This window comes from Choloepus didactylus, chromosome 8, assembly GCF_015220235.1.
Source record: "Choloepus didactylus isolate mChoDid1 chromosome 8, mChoDid1.pri, whole genome shotgun sequence".
NCBI classification, from domain to species: domain Eukaryota; kingdom Metazoa; phylum Chordata; class Mammalia; order Pilosa; family Megalonychidae; genus Choloepus; species Choloepus didactylus.
In genome coordinates this window covers 60,827,882-60,855,457 of record NC_051314.1, presented here as the reverse complement: position 1 = coordinate 60,855,457, position 27,576 = coordinate 60,827,882, and the positions used below count along the sequence as shown (strand labels likewise).

Genomic DNA, 27,576 nt, shown 5'->3' with positions numbered 1-27,576 from the left:
CTTATTCCTCATCTTGGGGGAAAACATTGTGTTTCACCATTATATACGATGTTACCTGTGTATTTCCATAGATGATCTTTTTTTAGGTTGAGGAATTTCCCTTGTATTGCTAATTTGTTGAGTCTTATGAAAGGCTTTGGATTTTTAAAAAATTTTTTAAATGCAATTTTATTGAGATATATTCACACACCATGCAATCCAACCACAGTATACAATCAGTGGCATTTACACAATTCTACATAGATTTAAAAAACAAAAATTTCACTCCCCACTTCCAGCACTCGGTCTCACAAGCAAACAAAAATCCATGAAGCCTTAAAACAAAATTTTCTTGCCATAGAAAATAATGAAGTAAGTAGAAATTTTATTTCCAAACTCTTCAGAGATAATTACAAATGTAAGTAAAGTATCCTTTAAAAAAGTGTCCCAAATCAAACTGGAGGCACATCATCAAAATAAAACATTGCGACTTTACGAATTCTTTGAGGGTATATTTTCACATTGCTTTGTTTTTAACCATTTGAATATAGGTTACATTTTAAACATTTATTAAATACATGAAATATTGTAGTATTTGTTAAAGCACAATCATAAAATAGAGGAACTTAAGACAAAGATCAGATCTGCTTCATACACAGGATGAGGCAACTTCATGCATAATACCACATTAATCTTTCTCAAAAAAGTTTGCTAGAAACAGTTCCCATGTTAAGTGTTTAAAAATAAAACGTTCTCGTTTAGAAAAATCAAGACATCATTTGATTGGTAAAGCTTTTCTTCCCCTCAGTTTTATAGTTGGTTATCTTCATGTAGAAACTAAATTTATGAGATAAGAACAAAATTTGTTACAGTATAAAAATCTTAGGAACAACAAATTGCAAGTATTCAATTTTTAAGAAACAAAAATGTTTTCCTTCCTAAAATGTAAACATCCAGTAAATAGAATACACGTGGTATTCCAGGTACAGAAACACTGGTAATTCACTTATGAAAGAGATGTATTTTGGTATATTTGGTGATAGGATTTGTGTTTAAGTATAAAGCACTTCACCAAAAGAACCAGGTCATTATTATTTAAAAGATCTACTCTTCCCTTATTTGAGCAGAAACGCATCCATTTCTGTAGAATTTTGGCTATAGGACCAGGCCACGGGAAAGGTTTCAAATATCTAAAAATTGTTTGGCTAGAGAAAAGAGTTTTCTTGAAACTTGGAGACAGATGTTCAGTTTGTACTTGAAGGCATAACTCAATGAACTTCTTCCCTACGGTCTTCAGAGTAAAGTGCATAATCTGGGCTCCCAGAAGAGGTTGCTCTTGGCTGGCATCCTGTCCAGCAGGCCATCCTTGCAGGCTTTCTTCTGCACGCAGTACTGTTGAAGCTCTGCAGCTGCCTGACAAACCCTTGATCCTCTCCATCCTGCCCTCCAGGTTGAGCTGCTCCATCAGGAGCTGCAGAGTGTTCATGCTGGCCCCAGAAGACATGGCAGTGGCTGCACTGGGCTCCCGGGCTGTAGGATTTCGTTTTTTTTTTTTTTTCCCTGTATCAATATTGAGATCATGTGGTTTTTGTCCATTATTCTAGTAATACAGTTTATTACATTGTTGGATTTTTCTATGTTGAACCTATCTTTCATTTCTGGGATAAATTTCACTTGGTCCTGGTATATAATCCTTTTTTACAGTTTGTTAAGGACTTTTGTGTCTGTTTTCATAAAATATATTAGTCTGTGGTGTTTTTTTTTTCCTGTTGTATCTATTTCTGGTTTTATTATCAGGGCAATACTGGATTTATAGAATGAGTTGAGGAGTGTTCCATCTACTTTATTTTGGAAGAGTATGTGAAGAATTGATGTTAATTCTTAGTTCAATGTTTGGGAAAATTCAGTGAAGACACCATCTGGGCCTGGGCTTTTTTATATGGGAAATTACTAATTTAGTAGTTATAATTTAAATTACTGATTCGGTCTCTTTGCTTATTGTAGGTCTATTCAGATTTTCTTTTATCTTGAGTCAGTTCTGGCAATTTGTATATTTCTAAGAATTTGTGCATTTCATCTAAGTTATTTAATTTGTCAGCATGTGATTATTCATAGTATTCCTTTATACTCCTTTCTACATTTGCAAAGTTGATAGTAATGTGTACTGTTTTATTCCCGACTTTAGTAATTTGATTCTTCTCCTTTTTTCTTGGCAATTTTGGCAAAGGGTTTGTCATTTTTATTGATCTTTTCAAATAACCAAGTTTGGATTTTGTTGCCTTCTTTGTTGTTTTTCTATTTTCTGTTTCTTAATATTGAAGATGTATTCTGCTATTTTGGGGTAGAATATATTATAGCTGTCTGTTAGCTCTACTTCGCTTATAGTGTTGTTCAAGTCCGTATTTCCTTATTGACCACCTGCATAGTTCTACTCAGTACTGAAAGTAGAGTATTGAAATTTCCAGCTGTTATTTTTGAATTGCCTATTTGCGTTTTCACATCTCTCAGCTTTTCCTTCCTATAGTTTGGGACTTTGTGATTAGGTGTATAAATGTTTGTAGTTATTATATTTTCCTTATGGATGAACCCATTTTTCATAATAAAATGTATATCTAGTAATATTTTTGTCTTCAAGTCTTATTTTGTCTGTTAGTAAAACCACTTTGTTTTCATGATGTATATTTTTCCATTCTTTTACTTTCAACCTATTCACCTCTTTAAAGTGTAACTCCTCTAGGCAGCATATAGGTGGAACTTTTCTCCTTTTAGTCAGTCTGACATTATCTGCCTTTTGATTGGAATCTTTAATCCATTTATGTTTATCTTTGTTACTGATACAGCTGTGTTTATGTCTGCCATTTTACTTTTTGGTTTCTGTCTCATTTCTTTTTTGTTCTTCTAGTCCCTTTAATTACTTTCTTCTGTTTTCAATGATTTTTTTTCCTTGTGTAATGTTTTGATTCTTTTAATGCTATACTTCTATATTACTTTGGATTATTTTCTTAGTTGTTGTCATAGGGCCTGCTATGTATGTATCTTAACTTATCAGAATCTACTCCAGGCTTAATCTTAATATTTATTCCAGTGAGATAAACACTACTCCTAGATATCTCTATTCCCCCTTTCCCTTTATGTTGCTACTCTTGTTATACATATTATATCTATATATTTCACAAACCCAACAGTGCACTCATAGTATTACTTCATATTACTGTATGTCATTTAAGGAAACTGAGAGAAGAAAGAAGAGAAAATGTGTATTAACAGTTTGTTGAATTAAACTTAGTTGACATTTGTAATTCTCCCATTTGTTCCTGTGGAGGATAGTTACCATGGTATGTACGGTAAGTTGAGTCATGTACTTCTACAAACACATGTTCTCAGTCTTAATCTGCATCCCTGTGGGCATGAACCATTGTAAATAGTACCTAGCAGTTTAGTGTGGCCAGTGAAATGAGAATGGATCTTAATCCAGATTACTGAAGGCTTTATAAGGAGAGCCTGGAAATCACAGAAGCCAGAAAGGAGAGGACGTTGCCATTTTTACGGGAAAGCAAGGAACCTGAAAGAGTGTGGGGAGCCGATACCAGAAGGCTGAGGTCTTTGGGAAGAAAGCAAGCCTTGCTGATATCTTGATTTTGCACTTGTCCTAGCCTCAAAACCATGGGCCAGTAAATTCCTATTGTTAGAGCCAACCCGTTGTGTAATAGTCGAGATAGCAGCTCAGGCAAACTAAGACACTGTCTTATTTCTTTTCTCTAGTGCAACTTTGCTCTCATCCACTTCCTTTGTCTTGTCAAATATTTTACCTTTCTGTTTGTTAAAGGCATAATAATATAAGTATTTATGTATTGTTTTGTATGGCTTCTTTTTACATCAGTAAAGAGGAAAAAGGAGAAAAAACATGTACTTATATTGTCTTTTTTAAGTACATAATTATTTTTGCTAGTATTGTTTTTCATGTGGATTTGAATTACTTTCTGGCATTACTTTACTTTCAGCCTGGAGAACTTCCTTTATTATATCTTATGTGGTAGGACTGCTAGCAAAACATTCTCTCAGTTTTTGTTTACCTGTGAGTTTCTTTATTTTGCCTTTATTTCCATTAACAGGTTTTTTTCTTTTAGTGCTTCGAATATGTCATCCCATTATTTTCTGGCCTCCATTGTTTGTGACCAGAGGTCTGCTGTAATTCTTACTGGAGGGTTGCTTGTACGTGACAGTGTTTTTCTTTTGCTGCTTTCAATAATTTCTGTTTGTCTTTGTTTTTTCATCATTTTTTACTATGCTGTGTCTTGACATGAATCTGTGGGTTTACTAACTACTTGGAGTTCATTGAGCTTCTTGTGTGTGTCAATTAATGATTTTCATCAAATTTGGGACATTTTCAGGCATTATTTCCTCAAATATTCCTCTCTTCCTATCTCCCCCCCTCCTTTTCATATATCCATTACACATATATAAGTGTGCTTAATCACGTGCCACAGTTCTTTCATTTTTCTTCATTTATTTTTCTCTGTTCTTCAGATTGTGTAATCTCTATTAGTCATCTTAAAGTTTGTTGACTCTTTTCACATTTCATATCTAATATTGAGCCTCTGTAGTGAATTTCTCATTTGTTTCTTGTTGGCCAACTCTCTGATATGCATTTGGTTCTTATAGCTGTTATAAATATTCTTGGTTTGATGAGAATTGTCATTTTATCCTTCTTTAAGCATGATTTCCTTAAATTCTTAAACATATTCATCAAGGCTGTTTTGAAGTCTGTAAATGTGTCATCATTGCCCTATTACATGCAGCTTCTTTTGCCTGCTCTTTGTCTTACATATGGTATGGATCACTGCTTTGTGTTTTTGCATGTCTCGTAATTTTTTTCCAGAAAACTGGACATTTTAGATAATACATCGTAGCAACTCTGGTCATTGAGCCCTTCTATTCTGGGTCTTGTTTTATTTATTTAATGAGATGGCATGGCTGTTTTAGTGACTTCTATTTCCTCTGCAAATGTGAAGCATTCTCAGAGGGTGCAGTTTGGGGCATGTGCACAGTCACTCTGACTTAACAGTGGTTTAGCAGGGCTGTCTCTGTCTCTTTCCCTGATCTCTCTGCTAAGCTGACAGCTTCTATTGGCGGCATATCCAAGTGTTAGTCTCTACTAATTGCTGGTGACTGCTGTTATTTACAGTAATTCCCTGGGGGCTTAAATCACACTACAGTCTGATCCAATTAAATTTGGATCCCTTTGCAGGGCATTAATTTATTTTTATTGTTGATCTGTATCATAAAGTTTGCATTTTAACCATTCAGTGGCATTGATTGCATTTACATTGTTGTGCTACCATGACCATGCATTACCAAAACTTTTTCATCACCCAAAATAGAAATTCTGTACCTGTTAAGCAGTGACTCTCCCTTCCTCCTTCCTGGATCCTTATAAGCTTCAGTTTACTTTCTGTCTATGAGCTTGCTTATTCTAGAAATTTCATATAAGTAGAATCGTACAATATTTGTCCTTTTTTTTTTGGCTGATTTCACTGTAGGTTCATCTTTGTTGTAGTATATATCAGAACATCATTCCTTTTTTATGGCTGAATAAATCTCATTGTATGTATGTACCATATTTTGTTTATCTGTTTATCTGTTAATGGATCCTTGGGTTGTTTACATCTTTTGGCTATTGTGAATAGTGCTTCCATGAACATTGGTGTACGAGTATCTGAGTCCATGCTTTCATTTCTTTGGGGTATATACCTAAGATTGGAATTGCCAGGTCATATGATAATTCTAGGTTTAACTTTTCTAGGAACTGCCAGTTTGTTTTCCACAGGGGCTTCACCATTTTATATTCCCACTGGCACTGCACAGGAGTTCGAATTTTTCCATCCTCACCAACACTTACTTTTTTTTTTTTCCTTAGTAGTCACTCTAGTGGGTGTGACTTGGTATCTCATTGTGGATTTGATTTGCATTTTCCTAATGACTAAATATGTTGACCATCTTTTCATGTGCTTATTGGTTATTTGTATATCTACATTACACTGGGTTCTGTAGAGTTGGAAGCCTCTGGTCCTTTTGCCTTGCCTCGCTGTATGAGTGGAACTATCACCCTATGAGTTAGTTGGGTTTAGGGTGAATAGGACCCCAATATTCTAGGCCTGTTTCACCTCAGGCAGAGACTTTGCCCTGTGATTTGAGGGTTGGTGGAGAAAGTTTTTGGCTTTTTGGCATTACTTACCTGGAATTTAGTCTCTGCAGCACTGAACTGGGGTTTAAAGGAAATGTTGGTAGCCCTCCCATCCCAGGGAGATGACGTAGTCTTTTTCTGGGTGCTGGGGAGGAGAGGGAGCGCTAACGTCTTGACCCCATCTCCTGGGAGTTGAGCTTCCATTATACTGAGCTGCCACAGGTAGGGAAGGAGCAGTTGTGGCTCAAGTGCAATAGACTCTTGCTTTTCTTACTGCGATTTAGTAGATTTTCTTAAAAATAATTTTTTAATTTGTTTTATTTAGAGCAGTTCCCAGAGAATTAAATTTCTTTAAGTAACTTTCTTCAATAATGGTTGTTTCATTCGTTGGATTTTGAACATTGAGTCATCCTTGTATTCCCAGGATAAAACTCACTTGTTCATCGTGTATTAATCTTTGGGCATTTTGTTGAACTTGATTTGCTAATATTTTTTGAGGATTTGCATGTATATTCATGAGGAATGTAGATCTTTAGGCTTTTTTTCTTTTTTTAACATTGATTCGATTTTGCTATCAGAGTAATGTTTTCTTCATTGAAATGACATGGCTATTATTCCCTTATGTTCTATTTTCTGGAAGACACTGTTCTATTTTTAAATACAAAAGTAAGTATTTAATGAAAATAATAATAAATATCATGGTGTAACTATCCGGGCCTGGATGTTTTCTTAACTGTGAATTCATTTTTTTCTATAGATATAAGACTGTTTGTGTTGTCTGTTTATTATTCCTGGGTGAGTTTTGGTAGTCTGGAGTTTTTAAGGAATAGGTTCTTCATTCCATATAAGTTGTCAAATTTGAGTGCATGGAGTTGTTCAGATATTACTTTAATGTCTCTGGATTCTGTATTGGTAGTACCCCCTTTTATTTCCGATATTGGCAATTCATGACATCTCCTTTTTTTTCTCAGTCTGCCTAGAGGTGTATCATTTTTATCATTGTTTTTTAAAGAACCAGATTTTTTCACCATTTTTTTTCCTTTACAGTTTTTGTTTTGTTTCATTGCTTTTTTCCTCTTCATTATTTCCGTCTTGCTTGCGTTAGATTTCTTTTGCCCTTATTTTATAGAGTTTGTAGATCTAAGCTTAGATGTTTTGACTTGAGATCTTTCTTCTTTTTAAATAGAAGTACTTAAAGCTATAAATTTCCCCTTGCATACTGCCTTAGCTGCATCTCACAAATTATGTTTCACTTTCATTTCCAATGAGTTAAAAATATTTTCTAATTTCCCTTGATACCACCTCTTTGACCCATGGTTAATTTAGAAGTGTGGTTTAATTTTCACGTATTTGGTGATTTTCCAGTTAACTGTCTCACATCAGTTTTTGGTGTGATTCCATTTAAGTCAGTGGACATATTTTGTATGAGTTCTTTTCTTTCAAATTTGATTTTTTTATGACCTTTCACGTGGTTTATTTTGATAAATGCTTCATCCTCATTTGAAAAGTATTTTTAATGTATTGTTGTTTGGGGATGGTATTCTATAAATGTCAGCTGGACCCAGTTGGTTGATGTTCTTCTGTATCCTTGTTGCCTTTTTGTCCACTTGTTCTATTGTTATTCAGCAAGGAGTATTGAAGTCTCCAAATGAAATTGGGGATTTGTTTTTTTTTTTTTTTCAGGTCCTGTCAGATTTTTATTTACTTTGAAGTTCTGTTTGGTTTTTTATCTTGAGGCTCTATTTTGAGTGCATGCAGGTTTAGTAGTGTTATGTCTTCTTGGTGAATTGGGCCCTTTTATCACATAACATTTCTCTTTGTCTGTGGTGATTTTTAAGTTTTTTGCTCTGAAGTCTACTTTTTCTGATTTTAAGTAACCATTCCAGCTTTCTTTCATTTATATCTTTTTGCATCTTTTGCCTACTTACCTCATTATATTTAAAGTGTTTCATGTAGCTAGCATATAGTATTTTCTAAACTATTTTCATAATATCCACCTTTTATTTGGTGTTTGACCCATTTACATTTAATGTAATTGTTAATATATTTGGGTTTAGGTCAGTCATTTGATTTTTTTATTTCCTTTTCCTCCTGATTCTTCCTGTCTTTTGAATTATCTGACTGCTTTTTACTGAATTGTTTTAACTTACCTGTTGTTTTCAGTATATTACATTGTATAGTTTTTTACTGATTGCTGCTGTTCTGGTTTGCTAATGCTGCCGTTATGCAAAATACCAGAAATGGATTGGATTTTATAAAGGGGGTTTATTTGGTTACAAATTTACATCCTAAGGCCATAAAAATGTCCAAGTCCAAACTAAGACATCAACAGGATGATACCTTCACTGAAGGATGGCCACTGGTGTCCAGAACACCTCTGTCAGCTGGGAAGGCATGTGACTGGTGTCTGCTGTCCTTTGCTCCCGGGTTGCTTTTCAAAATTGCTTTCTCTAAAATGTCTCTGGGTTTGTCTTAGCTTAGTATCTCCAGGCGTTCTTCTTTCCACATCTCCAAGCATCTCTGAACGTCAGACAGAATCTGGGCCTGGAGCTCTTTTTAAAGTACTTCAGTAAACTAATCAAGACCCATCCTGAACGGGAGGGGCCAAATCTCCATGGAAACATTCAATCAAGAGGTCATACCCTAATCAAAAAGATTAATCAGTCTGCCCCCACAAGATTTCATTGAAGAATATGGCTTTTTCTGGGGAACATAATATATACGAACTGGCCCAGGTGTACAGATTACTTTTCATAATTTGCTCTTCTTTAAATTTACCTCTTCAAGTGGAATGTGGAAACTTTCACACCATATAGTTTTTACTTCCTCCCCTTTATGTTGTAGTAGTCATGTGTATTATAGTTACAGTATTTCAAATGCCCCTTCAGAAAGCGGTGTATTTTTTTTCTTTAACCTGTCATGCATGTTTTAAAGAACACTAAGACAGTGGGCCCAAACTGGTCTGCTGCCTGCTTTTGTGAATAAAGTTTTGTTGGAACACAGCCACATGCTTTAGTTTGTATACTGTCTACGATGGTTTTGTGCTACAGCACAGAGTTGATTATTTACTATTTTTTAAATAGTTTTGCCCACTCCTGGTCTATCATACTGTGCTGGTTTGGATGTATTATGTCCCCCCAAACGCAGTCTTGTGGGGGCAGATGTATTAATGTTGATTAGGTTGGAATCTTTGGATTAGGTTGTTTCCATGGAGGCGTGGCCCCATCCATTCAGCATGGTTCTTTTTTTTTTTTTTAATCTTCATTTTATTGAGATATATTCACATACCACGCAGTCATACAAAACAAATCGTGCTTTCGATTGTTCACAGTACCATTACATAGTGGTACATTCATCACCCAAATCAATCCCGGACACCTTCATTAGCACACACACAAAAATGACAAGAATAATAATTAGAGTGAAAAAGAGCAATTGAAGTAAAAAACAACACTGGGTACCTTTGTCTGTTTGTTTCCTTCCCCTATTTTTCTACTCATCCATCCATAAACTAGACAAAGTGGAGTGTGGTCCTTATGGCTTTCCCAATCCCATTGTCACCCCTCATAAGCTACATTTTTATACAACTGTCTTCGAGATTCATGGGTTCTGGGTTGTAGTTTGATAGTTTCAGGTATCCACCACCAGCTACCCCAATTCTTTAGAACCTAAAAAGGGTTGTCTAAAGTGTGCATAAGATTGCCCACCAGAGTGACCTCTCGGCTCCTTTTGGATTCTCTCTGCCACTGAAGCTTATTTCATTTCCTTTCACATCCCCCTTTTGGTCAAGAAGATGTTCTCCGTCCCACGATGCCAGGTCTACATTCCTCCCCGGGAGTCATATTCCACGTTGCCAGGGAGATTCACTCCCCTGGGTGTCTGATCCCACGTAGGGGGGAGGGCAGTGATTTCACCTTTCAAGTTGGCTTAGCTAGAGAGACAGGGCCACATCTGAGCAACAAAGAGGCATTCGGGAGGAGGCTCTTAGGCACAACCATAGGGAGGCCTAGCCTCTCCTTTGCAGCAACCGTCTTCCCAAGGGTAAAACCTGTGGTAGAGGGCTCAACCCATCAAACCACCAGTCCCCCTATGTCTGTGGTCAAGTTAGCAACCATGGAGGTGGGGTAGGCGAATACCCCTGCATTCTCCACAGGCTCCTCAAGGGGGCACTACATCTTTTCTTTTTCCTTGTTTTTCTTTCTTTTTTTTTTTTTTTAACTTTCCCTTCTTTTTTAAATCAACTGTATGAAAAAAAAGTTAAAAAGAAAACAAACATACAATAAAAGAACATTTCAAAGAGACCATAACAAGGGAGTAAGAAAAAGACAACTAACCTAAGATAACTGCTTAACTTCCAACATGTTCCTACTTTACCCCAAGAAAGTTACCTAATATAGCAACATTTCTGTGAACTTGCTCCTACTATATCCATCAGAAATTAACAGACCATAGTCATTCCTGGGCATCCCCAGAACGTTAAATAGCTTATCTGTTCTTCTTGGATTATTGTTCCCCCTTCCTTAATTGCTCTCTATTGCTAGTTCCCCTACATTCTACATTATAAGCCATTTGTTTTACATTTTTCAAAGTTCACATTAGTGGTAGCATATACTATTTCTCTTTTTGTGCCTGGCTTATTTCGCTCAGCATTATGTCTTCAAGGTTCATCCATGTTGTCATGTGTTTCACGAGATCGTTCCTTCTTACTGCCGCGTAGTATTCCATCGCGTGTATATACCACATTTTATTTATCCACTCATCTGTTGAAGGACATTTGGGTTGTTTCCATCTCTTGGCAATTGTGAATAATGCTGTTATGAACATTGGCGTGCAGATATCTGTTCGTGTCACTGCTTTCTGATCTTCCGGGTATATACCGAGAAGTGCAATCGCTGGATCGAATGGTAACTCTATATCTAGTTTTCTAAGGAACTGCCAGACTGACTTCCAGAGTGGCTGAACCATTATACAGTCCCACCAACAGTGAATAAGAGTTCCAAATTCTCCACATCCCCTCCAGCATTTGTAGTTTCCTGTTTGTTTAATGGCAGCCATTCTGACCAGTGTTAGATGGTATCTCATTGTGGTCTTAATTTGCATCTCTCTAATAGCTAGTGAAGCTGAACATTTTTTCATGTGTTTCTTGGCCGTTTGTATTTCCTCTTTAGCGAACTGTCTTTTCATATCTTTTGCCCATTTTATAATTGGGCCGACTGTACTACTGTCATTGAGTTGTAGGATTTCTTTATATATGCAAGATATCAGTCTTTTGTCAGATACATGGTTTCCCAAAATTTTTTCCCATTGAGTTGGCTGCCTCTTTACCTTTTTGAGAAATTCCTTTGAGGTGCAGAAACTTCTAAGCTTGAGGAGTTCCCATTTATCTATTTTCTCTTTTGTTGCTTGTGCTTTGGGTGTAAAGTCTAGGAAGTGGCCGCCTAATACAAGGTCTTGAAGATGTTTTCCTACATTATCTTCTAGGAGTTTTATGGTACTTTCTTTTATATTGAGATCTTTTGTCCATTTTGAGTTAATTTTTGTGTAGGGGGTGAGGTAGGGGTCCTCTTTCATTCTTTTGGATATGGATATCCAACTCTCCAAGCCCATTTGTTGAAAAGACCATTATGACTCAGTTCAGTGACTTTGGGGGCCTTATCAAAGATCAGTCGGCCATAGATCTTGGGGTCTATCTCTGAATTCTCAATTCGATTCCATTGATCTATATATCTATCTTTGTGCCAGTACCATGCTGTTTTGGCAACTGTGGCTTTATAATAAGCTTCAAAGTCAGGAAGTGTAAGTCCTCCCACTTCGTTTTTCTTTTTTAGAGTGTCTTTAGCAATTCGAGGCATCTTCCCTTTCCAAATAAATTTGATAACTAGCTTTTCCAAGTCTGCAAAGTAGGTTGTTGGAATTTTGATTGGGATTGCATTGAATCTGTAGATGAGTTTGGGTAGAATTGAAATCTTAATGACATTTAGTCTTCCTATCCATGAACATGGAATATTTTTCCATCTTTTAAGGTCCCCTTCTATTTCTTTTAGTAGAGTTATGTAGTTTTCTTTGTATAGGTCTTTTACATCTTTGGTTAAGTTTATTCCTAGGTACTTGATTTTTTTAGTTGCTATTGAAAATGGTATCTTTTTCTTGAGTGTCTCTTCAGTTTGTTCATTTCTAGCATATAGAAACATTACTGACTTATGTGCATTAACCTTGTATCCCGCTACTTTGCTAAATTTGTTTATTAGCTCTAGTAGGTGTATCGTCGATTTCTCAGGGTTTTCTGTATATAAGATCATATCATCTGCAAACAATGACAGTTTTACTTCTTCTTTTCCAATTTGGATGCCTTTTATTTCTTTGTCTTGCCGGTTTGCCCTGGCTAGCACTTCCAGCACAATGTTGAATAACAGTGGTGACAGCGGGCATCCTTGTCTTGTTCCTGATCTTAGAGGGAAGGCTTTCAGTCTCTCACCATTGAGTACTATGCTGGCTGTGGGTTTTTCATATATGCTCTTTATCATGTGGAGGAAGTTTCCTTCAATTCCTACCTTTTGAAGTGTTTTTATCAAAAAGGGATGTTGGATTTTGTCAAATGCTTTTTCAGCATCTATTGAGATGATCAACTGATTTTTCCCTTTTGACTTGTTAATGTGTTGTAACACATTGATTGATTTTCTTATGTTGAACCATCCTTGCATGCCTGGAATAAACCCCACTTGGTCATGGTGTATGATTTTTTTAATGTGTCTTTGGATTCGATTTGCAAGTATTTTGTTGAGGATTTTTGCATCTATATTCATTAGGGAGATTGGCCGGTAGTTTTCCTTTTTTGTAGCATCTTTGCCTGGTTTTGGTATTAGATTGATGTTAGCTTCATAAAATGAGTTAGGTAGTGTTCCATTTTCTTCAATGTTTTGAAAGAGTTTGAGTAAGATTGGTGACAGTTCTTTCTGGAAAGTTTGGTAGAATTCCCCTGTGAAGCCATCTGGCCCTGGGCATTTATTTGTGGGAAGATTTTTGATGACTGATTGGATCTCTTTGCTTGTGTTGGATTGGTTGAGGTCTTCTATTTCTTCTCTGGTCAGTCTAGGTTGTTCATATGTTTCCAGGAAATTGTCCATTTCCTCTACATTATCCAGTTTGTTGCCATACAGTTGTTCATAGTATCCTCTTATAATTTTTTTAATTTCTTCAGGATCTGCAGTTGTCACCTTTTTCATTCATTATTTTGTTTATATGGGTCTTCTCTCTTTTTGATTTTGTCTGTCTTTGTCAATCTTGTTGATCTTCTCAAAGAACCAACTTTTGGTGATATTTATCCTCTCTATTGTTTTTTTGTTCTCTATGTCATTTATTTCTGCTTTAATCCTTGTTATTTCTTTTCTTCTACTTGGTTTAGGATTGGTTTGCTGTTCATTTTTTAGCTTCTTCAGTTGATCCATTAGTTCTTTGATTTTGGCTCTTTCTTCCTTCTTAATATATACGTTTAGTGCTATAAATTTCCCCCTTAGCACTGCTTTTGCTGCATCCCATAGGTTTTGGTATGTTGTGTTCTCATTTTCATTCTTCTCTATATATTTAGCAATTTCTCTTGCTATTTCTTCTTTAACCCACTGATTGTTTAGGAGTGTGTTGTTTAACCTCCAGGTATTTGTGAATTTTCTAAGTCTCTGATGGTTATTGACTTCTAATTGTATTCCATTGTGGTCAGAGAATGTGCTTTGAATAATTTCAATCTTTTTAAATTTATTGAGGCTTGTTTTATGTCCCAGCATATGATCTATTCTGGAGAAAGTTCCATGAGCACTAGAAAAGTATGTGTATCCTGGTGATTTGGGATGTAATGTCCTGTATATGTCTGTTAAATCTAATTCATTTATCAGATTGTTTAGGTTTTCAATTTCCTTATTGGTCTTCTGTCTGGTTGATCTATCTATAGGAGAGAGTGATGTGTTGAAGTCTCCCACAATTATTGTGGAAACATCAATTGCTTCCTTTAGTTTTGCCAGTGTTTCTCTCATGTATTTTGTGGCACCTTGATTGGGTGCATAGACCTTTACGATTGTTGTTTCTTCTTGCTGAATTTCCCCTTTTATTAGTATGTAGTGGCCTTCTTTGTCTCTCAAAACATCCCTGCATTTGAAGTCTATTTTATCTGAGATTAATATTGCTACACCTGCTTTCTTTTGGCTGTAGCTTGCATGAAATATTTTTTTCCATCCTTTCACTTTCAGTTTCTTTGTGTCCCTGTGTCTAAGATGAGTCTCTTGTATGCAACATATTGATGGTTCATTTTTTTTGATCCATTCTGCAAACCTATATCTTTTAATTGGGGAGTTTAATCCATTTACATTCAACGTTATAACCGTGAAGGCATTTCTTGAATCAGCCATCTTATCCTTTGGTTTATGTTTGTCATATTTTTCCCCTGTCTATTAATATCCTTTATTGTACCCATACCGAATCTCTTTAGTACTGAACCTTTCTCCAAGTCTCTCTGTCCTGTCTTTGTTTCTCTGTCTGTAGGGCTCCCTTTAGTATCTCCAGTAGGGCAGGTCTCTTGTTAGCAAATTCTCTCAGCATTTGTTTGTCTGTGAAAAATTTAAGCTCTCCCTCAAATTTGAAGGAGAGCTTTGGTGGATAAAGTATTCTTGGCTGGAAATTTTTCTCACTCAGAATTTTAAATATATCGTGCCACTGCCTTCTCGCCTCCATGGTGGCTGCTGAGTAGTCACTACTTAGTCTTATGCTGTTTCCTTTGTATGTGGTGAATTGCTTTTCTCTTGCTGCTTTCAGAACTTGCTCCTTCTCTTCCATGTTTGACAGTGTGATCAGTATATGTCTCGGAGTGGGTTTATTTGGATTTATTCTATTTGGGGTTCGCGGAGCATTTATGATTTGTGTATTTATGTTGTTTAGAAGATTTGGGAAGTTTTCCCCAACAATTTCTTTGAATACTCTTCCTAGACCTTTACCCTTTTCTTCCCCTTCTGGGACACCAATGAGTCTTATATTTGGACGTTTCATATAATCTATCATATCCCTGAGGTCCATTTCGATTTTTTTCAATTTTTTTCCCATTCTTTCTTTTATGCTTTCATTTTCCATTCTGTCATCTTCGAGGTCACTGATTCGTTGTTCAACTTCCTCTAGTCTTGTACTATGAGTGTCCAGAATCTTTTTAATTTGGTCAACAGTTTCTTTAATTTCCATAAAGTCATCCATGTTTTTATTGAGTCTTGCAATGTCTTGTTTATGCTCTTCTAGGGTCTTCTTGATTTCCTTTGTCTCCCGTACTATGGTCTCATTGTTCATCTTTAGTTCTTTGAGTAGCTGCTCTAGGTGCTGTGTCTCTTCTGATCTTTTGATTTGGGTGCTTGGGCTTGGGTTATCCATATCGTCTGGTTTTTTCATATGCTGTATAATTTTCTGTTGTTTTTGGCCTCGTGGCATTTGCTGAACTTGATAGGGTTCTTTTAGGATTTGTAGACCAACTGAATTCCTTATCTCTAATTTATCAGATCTACAGCTTCGTGGAGTACACTTTCTCTAACTAACCAGCAGGTGGCGTCCACGAGCCACCTGTTCTCCACAAGCCAGTTCTCCCCTGCTTAGCCTTTTTGGTGAGTGGGGGAGTGAGTCTTGTGGGGTCCAATTGGTGTACCAAGCTTGCGTGTGTAGTTGGTGTTGCCTGCCCTGTATATGGGGCGTGTTTCTGGGCAGTCGGGGGGGGGGTGGCTCTAACAATCAAATCTCCCTGGTGATCCTAGAGTTTTAAAGCTGCTGCAATAGTCTAATCCTTCAGTTCAGTCCTGCCACAGATTGTCTCTGCCACTGACCCACAAGTCCTTGGCATTGGCGTATGGCTCCTGAGACTTGCAAGTGGGCCCCTCTTCCAGGCCGTGCACCCCGGGTCCTCTGTTGAGGGATGACTGTGCTATGTCACAGGTGAGTGCCGTCCCCCCAGGGCAGTTCTGGGCTGCTGGGCTGTGTAGGGAGGCTCCCAGTCTGCTGAAATGATGGCTGAATGGGGCTTTGTTAATTCACACTGCTCCACCTTCCCAGCTCTGGGACAATCAGCTGAGGTTGCAGGGAAGGCTAATGTCCACGCCCAGTTTTGTGGAGTGTGCCTGTTATTTGAAGCACTTCGTCACACTGGGTTGTCTGGGGCAGTTCTGGGCTATGGGGCTGGCGATGGGCAGGAGTGTTTCCTGTCCACCAGGATGATGGCTGTGAGCGGACACCCCCCTTTTCTTGGGAAGTTGTGGTGTTTAGTGAATTTTCTCAGCCACTGGATTATTGCGTTTTGTCTAAGAGCTCTCCTAGTTCTGCTCTTGACTTGAGCTGCCCAAATTGCAAGTCTTTGAAGCTTTCTGTATTGGGCTTCTTAGAGTAATTGTTTTAGAAAAAGAAAAAAGGATTAAAAAAAAAAAAAAAAAAAAAAGTGCCCTCCTCAGAGATCTAATGGGTTATTGAAATGCTAAGAGACAAAGCAACCAGGGCCATTAAGGAAAGGTCCACAGGGCAGAGAGATCAGCTTTTCTTCAGGATTTGCATATGCGCCTCAGGGCCCTTCCCCTTTCTATGTTCACCAGAACTCCAAATATCCTCCACTTTTATTTTGGAGTTTTTCGTGTTGTTTTTTTTCTCTGTGCCTGTCTCCTCTCTGCTGGGCTGGCTGCTCTCAGATTCTCTGGTGTCTGGTCTCAGTCTATCTATGGTTGGAGTTTGGATCAGTAGAATGAGATTCCGATAAGAGCTGCCACTGCAGTTCTCCCTTCTCCTTCCTGGAGCTGACAGCCCCTCCTCCCACGGGACTGAGCCTGGCAGGGAGGGGCGCGGGTCCCCTGGCTGCAAAAACTTACAGATTTCGCTGATCTCAGCAGTTCCACGTTTTCATGAGTGTTGTATGAAGTATGCCCAAAGTCAGATTGCTCTGTGGTGTCCAGTCCACGCAGTTCCTGGCTTTCTACCTACTTTCCTGGAGGAGTAACTAAAACATACGGCTCACCAGTCTGCCATCTTGCCCCTCAGCATGGTTCTTGATTAGTTTACTGGAGCCCTGTAAAAGCTCAGACAGAAGGAGCTGAGAGCAGCTGCAGCTAAGAGAGACATTTTGGAGAATGCTGTTTTGAAACACAGACTGGGAACAAAGGAAGAAGATGCCAGCTATTTGTCTTCCCAGACAGCAGAGGTGTTCCAGAGGCCATTGGTCTTTCTCCAGTAAAGGTACCCTATTGTTGATGCCTTAGCTTGGATACTTTTATGGCCTTAAAACTGTAACTTTGTAACAAAATAAACCCCCTTTATAAAAGCCAATCCATTTCTGGTATTTTGCATAATGTCAGCATTAGCAAACTGAAACACATACCTACCTACATATTTGCCATTCGTTTTCTCTCATTATATGAAATGCTCAATTTCCCAGAAGTATCCATTCCCTTTTTTTTTCCCAAGGAAACTTCCTTTCATTTGGAGCAAGTCTGTTCATGAGTTACTGTAGTTCTCCTTTATATGAGAATGTCTTTATTTCATCGTTATTTTTGAAGGGTATTTTTGCACCATATAGAATTCTTGGATGACAGTTCTTTTCTTGGCAGCAGTGAGCTATGGTTGTATATTAGCAGCTACCTTTTCTAGGTGGTTCATGGACTGTCCAGTTGCTACAGTCTCTGCCACTTTCTTTTGTCTCCTTCAGATTGATACCAGCAGTCATTTGATGTTTATTATTGTACTTAAGCTGTTGTATTTCTTATGTGGAGTCAGGAGGGAAATAAAATATTCAGTTTACCCGTTTCTTCATATAAAATGGAAAACAGAAATGCATATTTCAGGAAAGTGAGTGAGGATATATTTGAATGGCATTTGGAATATTTCTGTATGTTGAGGATACAAAGAGAGTCTCACCTATATATTTTCTGACTGCTCTTTGTATTTGATTTTGAAACTCACAATGTAGTGCTCATTTTCAAAATGCTTCAGCACCTCAACCCAGCATTTTCTTTTCCAAACGAGCTTTTTTTTGTATATAATTTATTTCTTTCCTTAATATTTCTTTGACATGATTTTTCAGAGTTGTGTTTGCTCTGTCTTGCTTTCTTATAGCCAAACCACGTCAAATTTGATTTGGACCTGGATCTAGCGTTGGAAAACCTGGATTTTGTTTTCTCTGGCTTAGTAATTGTCTGCGTTTGTGACCTTGAATAAGTCCCTTACTCTTTATCAGGACTGAATTTCTTTATCTCTGAAACAAACGAGTTTCAACTAAATGTGCTCAGAGGCTTTTTATAGCTGTTAAAGTTAAAATACTGTCCCTTATGTATAACTCTACGCATATCCTTGCCTGTGTTCTGTTAATTGTAATCCAGAGGTTCTTAACTTTTTTTTTGTGCCAAGAAACTCTTTGACTCTTTGTTGAAGCATGTGGACCCCTTCACAAAATAACATTTTAAATGCACAAAATTAAATATGTAGTGTTAGGCCCCCAGTTATATTGGAATACTGCTTTCCAAATATTGAGTAAACAAATTTAGGAACGTGTGTATTAATGCAAAGTCTAGTGTTATATAGTAATTTTTAGACTTGTGATGAGAGTAAATGATGATTTGAGATTTGAAGAAAGTAGAGCGATATAAAAATGTCTGCGATTTCTCTTGGTCACAAAATCATAGGTACAGCTAATACCACTGTGGCTTGCTGCATATGTTTTTAATTAAGCTAATACTAAAATTCAGTTAGAGATCAGTAAGAATAATGATGTATTTCTTTTTTCCCTGTCCAAATTCATGAATCCCTTGCAGTTGATCAGCATAATCTTTGGGGATTTGTAGAACTCAGGTTAAGAACCCCAGCTCTTATCAGTCCAGTAAACATTTATTTCGTGTCTTCTCTGAGTTTACTGGTGTGGAATGGAGAGAAGATAAATAAACCATTTTTAATCCCTTCATGTGCTTTCAGTCTTGTTGGGGAGGGTGAAAAGACATGGCATGGAGACTCCTGATTACCCTAATTTTCTCTACTATCTTGTCAGTCGCCGTTGGTAGAAATGGGTTTTGAAAAATAGCTCTTTATTGGTGAATAAAGTTGAGATTCTTTAGGTTAGCTTTTCTAGCAAGATCACATTGGACTTTTAATGTTTTACTTCAACACAACAGTGACTGTGTTCTACCTAAAATTGTATCCACATTCTGCCATTAACCTTTCTTTGCAGTCTTAACATTTGGTTCTTTACCTACATACAGTACGTTTGTTACCTTCCCAGTGGTCCTTAATGCTGAGGGCATTTGAAAAAGTGTGGCTCTTCAAATCTTGAGTCTGCTACTGGCATAAATTAGGGATGGTAAATATTTTTCAGTGCATTTCCACCCAGAAAATAATAGTGCTATTCTTGATAAACTTTAAGCAGCCCAAATATACTATTTGCCATCTCCTAATCATACTTAGTATCTTTACATCTCAGTATCTCGGGTAGTGCCTGCAGTACCTACAGTGGCTCGTCTCTCAATCTTCATTTCTCCAAATTGAACCATTGCTTTAAAGATCAGCTTATATTCTTTTTGGCCACAAAATCGGAAATACTCTTTATGTTCTAAAGACAGAATACTGCTTTTCAGAGCAGTTGCTTTATAATGCCTGGATGTTGATGTGTTTTTACTGATAACAATCCCTTTTATTGAGGGTAAATGGGCTTATCTTATTAGTTACTGGGCTAGGTGGCATAGCACCTTCATGTTCCATTAGCTTCTTGAAGACAAAAATTTATCCTTACATTCATTCATTTGTTCATCTGCTGTGTGCTAAATCTTTAGTATACAGTGGTCAGCAAAACACACTTTGTCTATTTCCTGTCTCCTGGCTTAATGAGACACTAAACAAAGTTAAGTGTTTAATTTAAAATAGTGACACATACCATAAAGGAAAAAGTAGGAAAGAGTAGTGAGAGGGTAATTTAATTTTAGTTTGCATCTGTTGTTCCCCCATACTTATAAGTACTCCTTTTCATTCCCCAAAGCATCCCATTGGATTGATAACATCATGGCATTCTGGTATTGGGGGGTTGGGAAGCTTTATAGGGCTTTGAAGGAAAGAATATGGTATAAAGTCCTGAAAGGAAAGTTGAGGTGGGAATTGTGATAGATGAAGGGGCAAAGGTGAGATCTTTGAAGGCCTTGAAGGTCATATTTAGGATTTTGAATTTTAAGGACAGTGGGATACTATTGAAAAGTTTTAAGCAGAGGAGATGATTTTATGTTTTAAAGAGATCATAACAACTGTACTTGTAGAATAAATTATAAATAAATTATTAAAATCAAGAGGAAGGGAGAAAAAGACTAGTTATGTGGCTCTTGTGGTAGTCCAAGCAGGAGATGATGATGATGTTGGAAATTAGTGGCCTTAAATATAAATTGAGTTTAATAAACATTAAATATAGTCTGTAGTGAGTGGATATTGCTGTTGAAGGTTTGGATAATATTGTCATTTGTGACCTTGTGCTAGTTAGTGTTTTGAAGCTTCTTGGAGAACAATTCAGAAATGTGCTTCCTTACCCCAGGATTTTACAGGTGGAGGCTTTATTCCAGAAATAGTCTCCAGTTCTGTGCTTCTTACAGGCATTCTCATTTAGCCCTTTTTATTTACTGTGTAGCATAAAGTAGGTGTGCAGTAAATATTTTTGGAAGGAAGTTAGGAGGGAGTCTATGATTGTTGGTGTTAAGGATCTTTGGCTGTTTTAATATGAATATTTGTTTCAAAATCTTTGGTAAAGTTCTATTTGAAATAATTTGAATACTTAGTTACTTAGTATATCCTAACAGAGTACAAACATCCCTTATAAATGGCAGGCTGCCTCAGTTATCCTTTATATGGCATATAGTAAACGGAACTTGGCTATTAAGCAAATAAAACAAGCAGTAAATTTCATCTCCATTGCTTGAAAATTTTGAATTGCAGAGTTTTGTTAATATACTCAGTGCAGTAACAGTGAAATGGCACTTATTGGTGTGGGGTTTCTTTTTAGTTTATGTGCTTTCTGACCACTGTGCTCTTACTTGGAGTTGAGACAAAACAGACACCCAGACCTCTAGTTCTTTGTGTCTAGGTGTACTCTCATTTTCTTTCCTGGAAGCATGTAGCCTAAGTTTTTGTAGGATTTTTTTAGCTTCCCTTTCTTCCCCTAATAGCACAACTATTTGTTATATATAGAATCTATTTGTTGATTTCAGAAATTTATTTGTGACAGAAACTCTAATCAAACCTCCGTTAACTGACCTGCTTTTTCAAACCATTCCTTTCGATTCGTGTACCCCAGAGCATGCTGAACATTCACAGCTAGTGAACTACTCTACAGTTTACTTTTGTACACCCCCCCCCCCGCACACACCAGTTTAGTTACATGCCTAAGAAGAATCCATTGTTTTTATGCGTAGTGTTAATGTAAGTTTTAGTTTAAGTGTGACTAAAGCTAATGAAATAAGACCGAGGAAAGACAGAATGTTTAGGCAAGTTTTTACATTAAAGTATTTTTAAAAATTACTCAAGGACTAGCTATGGATAAGCCTAAAGGTTTAGGAATCTTTTGGTTCACTTGACTAAATGGTAAGGAAAGTTCATTTTCTCATGTATGTTTGGAGGAGTGGTGGCATTTGTATTGGTTAATGCAGCAGCTGAGTGACTAACATAAGGGCCAGATTCTTTCCATTTTTCTCTTCTGCCATTGCTAGGGTGTCAGCTTATCCTCAGGCTAACTGTCCTCATGGTTGCAAGATGGCTACAGTATTTCCAGATGGTGTATTCTGATAAACAACATACAGTAGAAATCAAGAGGCTGTCCCTTCCTTCCTCCCTTTCTTGCTTTCTTTTATTTCCTGTCATTTTCTTTTCCCTGTCTTCGATTTCTTAATTTCCTTCTTTTCTTTCTTCTTCCTGTCCTCCCTCCCTTCCTTCTGAAATATTTCCTAAAATCCTGCCATCAGATTTCTCCTCATCTCTCATTGGCCAGGTAGTTCAAATGCCGTTTCATAACTCAAGGGATGGAATTACCATATGTGCTTAGACAGATCTGCATTTGTTCTTGAATTACATGGGAAAGGCTAACTATCTGAAAAACCATGGTGGTTGCAAGGTACTAGGGCAGTTAGGAAATCAGCCAGCTTTGTCTGCCACAGTGAGATAACTAAAAAAAACTGGAAAACATTTGTAAAAATTTAGAGAGATTGTGCTGTTTAAGCACCTTTAACATCATGTTTAACTTGAAGCAAATTGAAGCAGGAAATCTTTTAAAAATGCATTGTAGGTACTGTTCATGCAAACAGACCATGTGAAAATCCAACTAGTAATCCTAAACTCAAAAAGCCTTTGTCGTGCATCAAAATATCAAGAATTATCAAGGGAGTAAATGTACATTTTTATGTTTTTAAGTATTTCTCTTTTGGTGATACTTGGCAGTAACCAACTTTTAAAATTAAAATTCGAATTGCTGGTCTTGATCTCCTCAGGCAAGATGCAGTCCTTTTAAGGAAAATGATGTTTTCGTAAAATTGAAATTAGTTAAGGATTTAGCATATTTTTAAAGGTTTGTCTGTTCAGTAAAGTGTACCTACTGTGTGTCACCATTTAGGTACTAAGTGTTAAACAATTCAAAAAGTTCCTCTGCTCAAGGAGCTTCCTTTCAAAGGAGGAAGGAAAAAAAAAACAAGAAAGAACACAATTCAGATTGTGGGTATTTAGGGAAAGCTTCCCTGAAGAGAGTTAAGCAGAAATGTTAATAGCAAGAAGAAGCCAGCCATTTGAAGATCTGGAGGAAGATGATTGAAAAGGAGCAGCAAATGTGAAGGTCCCAAGTTGAAAACTGACTTGATGTGCTTGAGAAGCACAAAGAAAGCCAGTATGGCTAGAACTTAGTAGGCAAATGGTGAGTGAGGCCCACATTTCTTTTTTTACCCAATATTATTATTATTACTTTGCTTATACCTTTAATCCCTTTGCTGCGCTCATATTTCATTATAATCACCTGGAAAAACTGCCAGCCTTGGTTAAATCTAACTGCCTACACTGTTCCTGTGTCCCAGCAAATGCTGCATATGTCTGGAGAACAACACAAAGATGAACACTAACCTCCAATAGGTTGTTAGTGGTACTTGGCAGTTTTCTCGTATTCTGTAATTTATTCACTCTCTCACTTTCTTAATAGACTATTTCATATCTTTCCCTCCCTCTTCACACCTCTGGTACCTCCTCCTTCCCATGTCATCCCTCTTCGCTGATGACCTCATTTCTTATTTTACTAAGAAAACAGAAACAATCAGATGAGAACTTCCATAACCTCTCATCCATATATCTCTCCATCCTGCCTGAATGTATACCATTTACTATCTTCTTTCTATTACTATTGATGATCTGGGCCAATCTTTGGTATAGATTCCAGTAATTCTCCCCCTCCCCCATCTTGCGTTATCAGTTTTTCCCTCTATTCCATAGTTTTTACTATCTTCTAAAAGATTTTTCTCAGTGTCTCATTTTCCTTCAGCTAATTCCAATTTCTCTGCTCACTTTCTTGAAAAAAATGTCTGTACTCTCTCTCCAATTCCTCTCATACTATTCTTTTGTGAATCCAATCTTTTATTTCTTTTTTTTTCTTTTCTTTCTACCATTCCACAGAAACTATTCTTGTCAAGATTACCAAGTAACCTCCTTCTTTGGATTTAACTTGTTAAATCCAAAGACTAATTCTCATCCTATTTTTTATCAACAGTATTTGAAACAGTTGATTACTCTCTTGCTTGAGACAGTTGATTACTCTCTTGCTTGAACCATTTATCTAAGTTAACTTCTAGCATTATCTACCACACTCTAGTTTTCATCTCCCTCACTGCTGCTTCTCTCTTTGCTTGTATCTCCTCTCTTGAGGAGATTTTGACCTAGATGTCAAAATGCCGTGGTGCCTATGCCAAACTAGCTGTTACAGGTTCTTATATGCAAGAATAGAGAGAGGGAGACCAGTTTGGAGTGTCTTGCAGCAGGCAAGGATTGAATGAAATTATATAGCTGAAGTATTTAGGGTGTAGTGCCTGACTCTTGACAAATGGTAGTTCACATTAAATTTCTAGGAAGAAATTGTAAGATTGTGGGTATATTTTTAAAACCTGAATATTGAATATATTAGAGGAACTGTTTAATTAGAAACTTCTTAAGTTTTACTGTAATATTTGTGTCTTTTTTTCATATTACCAGCTTCAGAATTTACAATGTGTTAATTGCAATAAAACAAATCTTATGCTTAAAAAGCATTCTTAAAAATTAATGTTTAAAGCCTGGCATTATTTGTCAGGGACAGAATGATAAGAGACTAGAAAAGAGCACATTGACATCTATAGGAAATGTATAATGCTATCCACTACCTTCAATTTACGTAAGTTCTTTTTTGCCAGATGCTTACTCTGACATGACAAATTTTTATTTTCAATTTCCTGTACAGTCTTTAACCCTTACACTCTTAACCTTGGCTGCACATTGGAATCATCTGGAGCATTTTTAAAAGAATCTGAATGACCGAGTCCCACTGATGACCAGTTAGATTAGCGTAGAGGGGGAGGGCATCAGTATTTTTTAAAAACTCCCTAGGTGTTAGTAAAATGCTTTCTGGGATAAAAACAGCATAACTCTTTTAATCTTTCTCTGTCTTCTATAAACTTGCTATTGTCTCTTCCTCCCTGTGCATCAGTGCCCTAGACAGTCATGGACTAGTGTCCCTGAGATGCATCTGAGGACATCCTTGTCCATCATTGGGAAAAGTTGCACCAGTGTCTCCTTTGTCTTTGACAAGAACTAAACTTTTAGGGATTTGGAAAATACCCATTTAGTGTTCATAGCCTCTTATGTTATCTCCTTTAAATGGATAGTTGTATAATTATTTTCTGCTTTTTACATAAGCTTTCCTTATTTTAATACTCTTAATAAACCTGGAAAAATTATTTTAGAGATTAAAAAATGCATTTTAATATATAATTGGTTTGATAGATTTACAATATGTATTACCTCTAAAAATAGTTGGTATTAGAATTGCAGTTTTCGTATTTCTGATTCACATGTGTATGGTTCTATTCCTCTTGTAGCATGTAGTATTCAATGACCTTAAAACCATTATACTGGAGTAGGAAGGGAGCTGTTACATATGATTTTAAGGGGTTTTACTTATAGATTATTACTTAAATATATTCCTTTGTTGAAGTAATAGGCCCACTCTGCATATGATACATGCATCACTTGAATACTTTGCATTCTTAAAATTTCAGTTGTTGCCAGTCTGTTAAATAGATTAGAGGTAAAACTTATTTAACTCATCTGTTCGCAAACATTTAATAAAATTTGGAGCCTTTTAAAAATTGGCTTTATAGTATTAAAGGTATTTTGAATATCTTTATTTCAAGCTTGTCTTTTATTATAATTTTCAGCATACTTGTTAAGCATCCAGCATTTTATCATACCAGTGGAATGATCTATTCTGTTACAGTCTGAATGGTATGATGTGTTTAAAGTATTTTGTAACTGAGAACAAACCCAATACCGATAGTACTTATTTTGCTCAAGCAAATTGTATTTTAGAATTTGTACTTGGAGATCATATTCCTGGTGATTTCAAAGTAGTATTCGCCAACTTCTTTTGTTTCCTTGGCTTTGTAGATCATTGAAAAGCTTTTATTATAAAAAAATTTCTTAGGTGCAAAACTCTGCCTATGGGATTTTTATTAAAAGATGCACTAGTTATATTCAAGCTTTCAGTTAGCAACGTTTTTGTTTGTACATTCACTATGGTAGGACATTATTACAATGTTATTTGCAATAAAAATTCCAGATACTCGATAAATTCTGAATCTCAGGCTTGAAAATTACATCCTGCACATGAAATAAAGAGTATAGAATTAAGAGAAAACAAACAAAATGCATGTGTGTGTGTATTCAGCAGTTTACTAATTGCAAAATATCATCATTAATGGCTAACTGGATATCACTTGGAATGAAGTTTTGATGGAGTCATTACATTTTGGAGAAAATTTAGCTTTGAGTTGTTTGAAGATGTTAAGGGAAATGGACTGGAAAGGGAAAGATATTACTAGGAAGTTTTATGGCACATGTAAAGATACCTGCATGAGGTGCACCAGGAGCTGTATAGCATATAAATGTGTATGGAGCAGAAGATAGGTATGACTAGAGTGAATAATCCAGCCATTTGGTGTGAGGTCTTGGAATTCTAGATTTTTAAATTTGATAACTTTGTATACCTATAGTGCATATGTTTATTTTTGTGATTACTCAAGTGAAGATATCCATTTGACTGCAAGAAATACAGAGGCCTCTGGAGAGAGGGAATATGAGGGAGGATATATGAGAATTTTATGTGAAGGATTAGATATCCACCACATAAAATGGGATTGTAATTAGACTGCAGTATAAAACAAGATTGTAAATCTTCATCTTTAAGTTTAAGCAATTTCTGATCAGTTTGTCATTGTGGGGGAGTTATCTTTTTCAAATTTTGCACGTAAAATGAGGAGTTCTTAATTTTATATTTTTCCACATTTATGTTTACGTAATTGAATTTCCCATAAAATTAATGGTATTGTGTTTGGTTGAGCTGATTTTCATTTATGCTTTCAGATACTCAGAGGATCATTGTGCTTTGATAATTAAAATGAGATAATAAATAGGAAGGTGCTCTTCTCATATTAATCAGTGTTTACTAAATGGAAGGATTATGAATGGGGATTGAGATTCTTACTGTGAATTTTTAAATCTTTACTCTTGGTTAATTTTATAATAAAATTTTTAAGATTAATTTATAGTATCATAACATTTTTCTACATTGTATAAACTATGTGTCAGCTGCATCACATATACTTATGCTGTCACTATCATGTTAATATTTATTTTCTAGTCCTCTAAGTTGACTATAAAACTGCTCTGTTATCCAGGTATTGCCTTATTAAGTTTGCTTGGTCATTAAGATCCTTTAATTAAAGAAGTTGTAAAAGTTTCTTAGTTTCTAACCTGTATGATGCATTGTAAATATTTGAATATTTGAATGAATATTGAAAAAGGATTCTGCTAAATTATAGTCTAATGAAAAAGGAAATTTTCAGAATTTTAAAATCTTGTTAAGTATTCATTTCATGAATTAAACACCCTACAATATATGAGCAGACTAGATAGTGATCTTGATTAATTCATAAGACCAACTTTTTGCCAAATTTATTTTTCTTCATGGGAGTGAAGTTGCTAACAATGGGTCCTATGATTCTCAAAAAACATTTTTTCTTTTAAAATTATTGTTTTTCTCATTTGGGGGATGGGGTCAGCTTTGTAAGAGTATGATTTATATACATCACAATGCCCAATTTGATGAATTTTCTCAAATG

At 36.3% G+C, this 27,576-nt stretch overlaps 1 protein-coding gene and 1 pseudogene across 9 annotated transcripts in view; one reads left to right on the top strand and one right to left on the bottom strand.

Moving 5' to 3' along the window:
- CNOT2 (CCR4-NOT transcription complex subunit 2) overlaps positions 1–27,576 on the top strand; it is a 132,151-nt gene that overhangs the window by 27,780 nt on the left and 76,795 nt on the right. The gene's annotated exons all lie outside the window — the stretch shown is intronic.
- Positions 1,273–1,483, bottom strand: LOC119542289 (annotated as a pseudogene).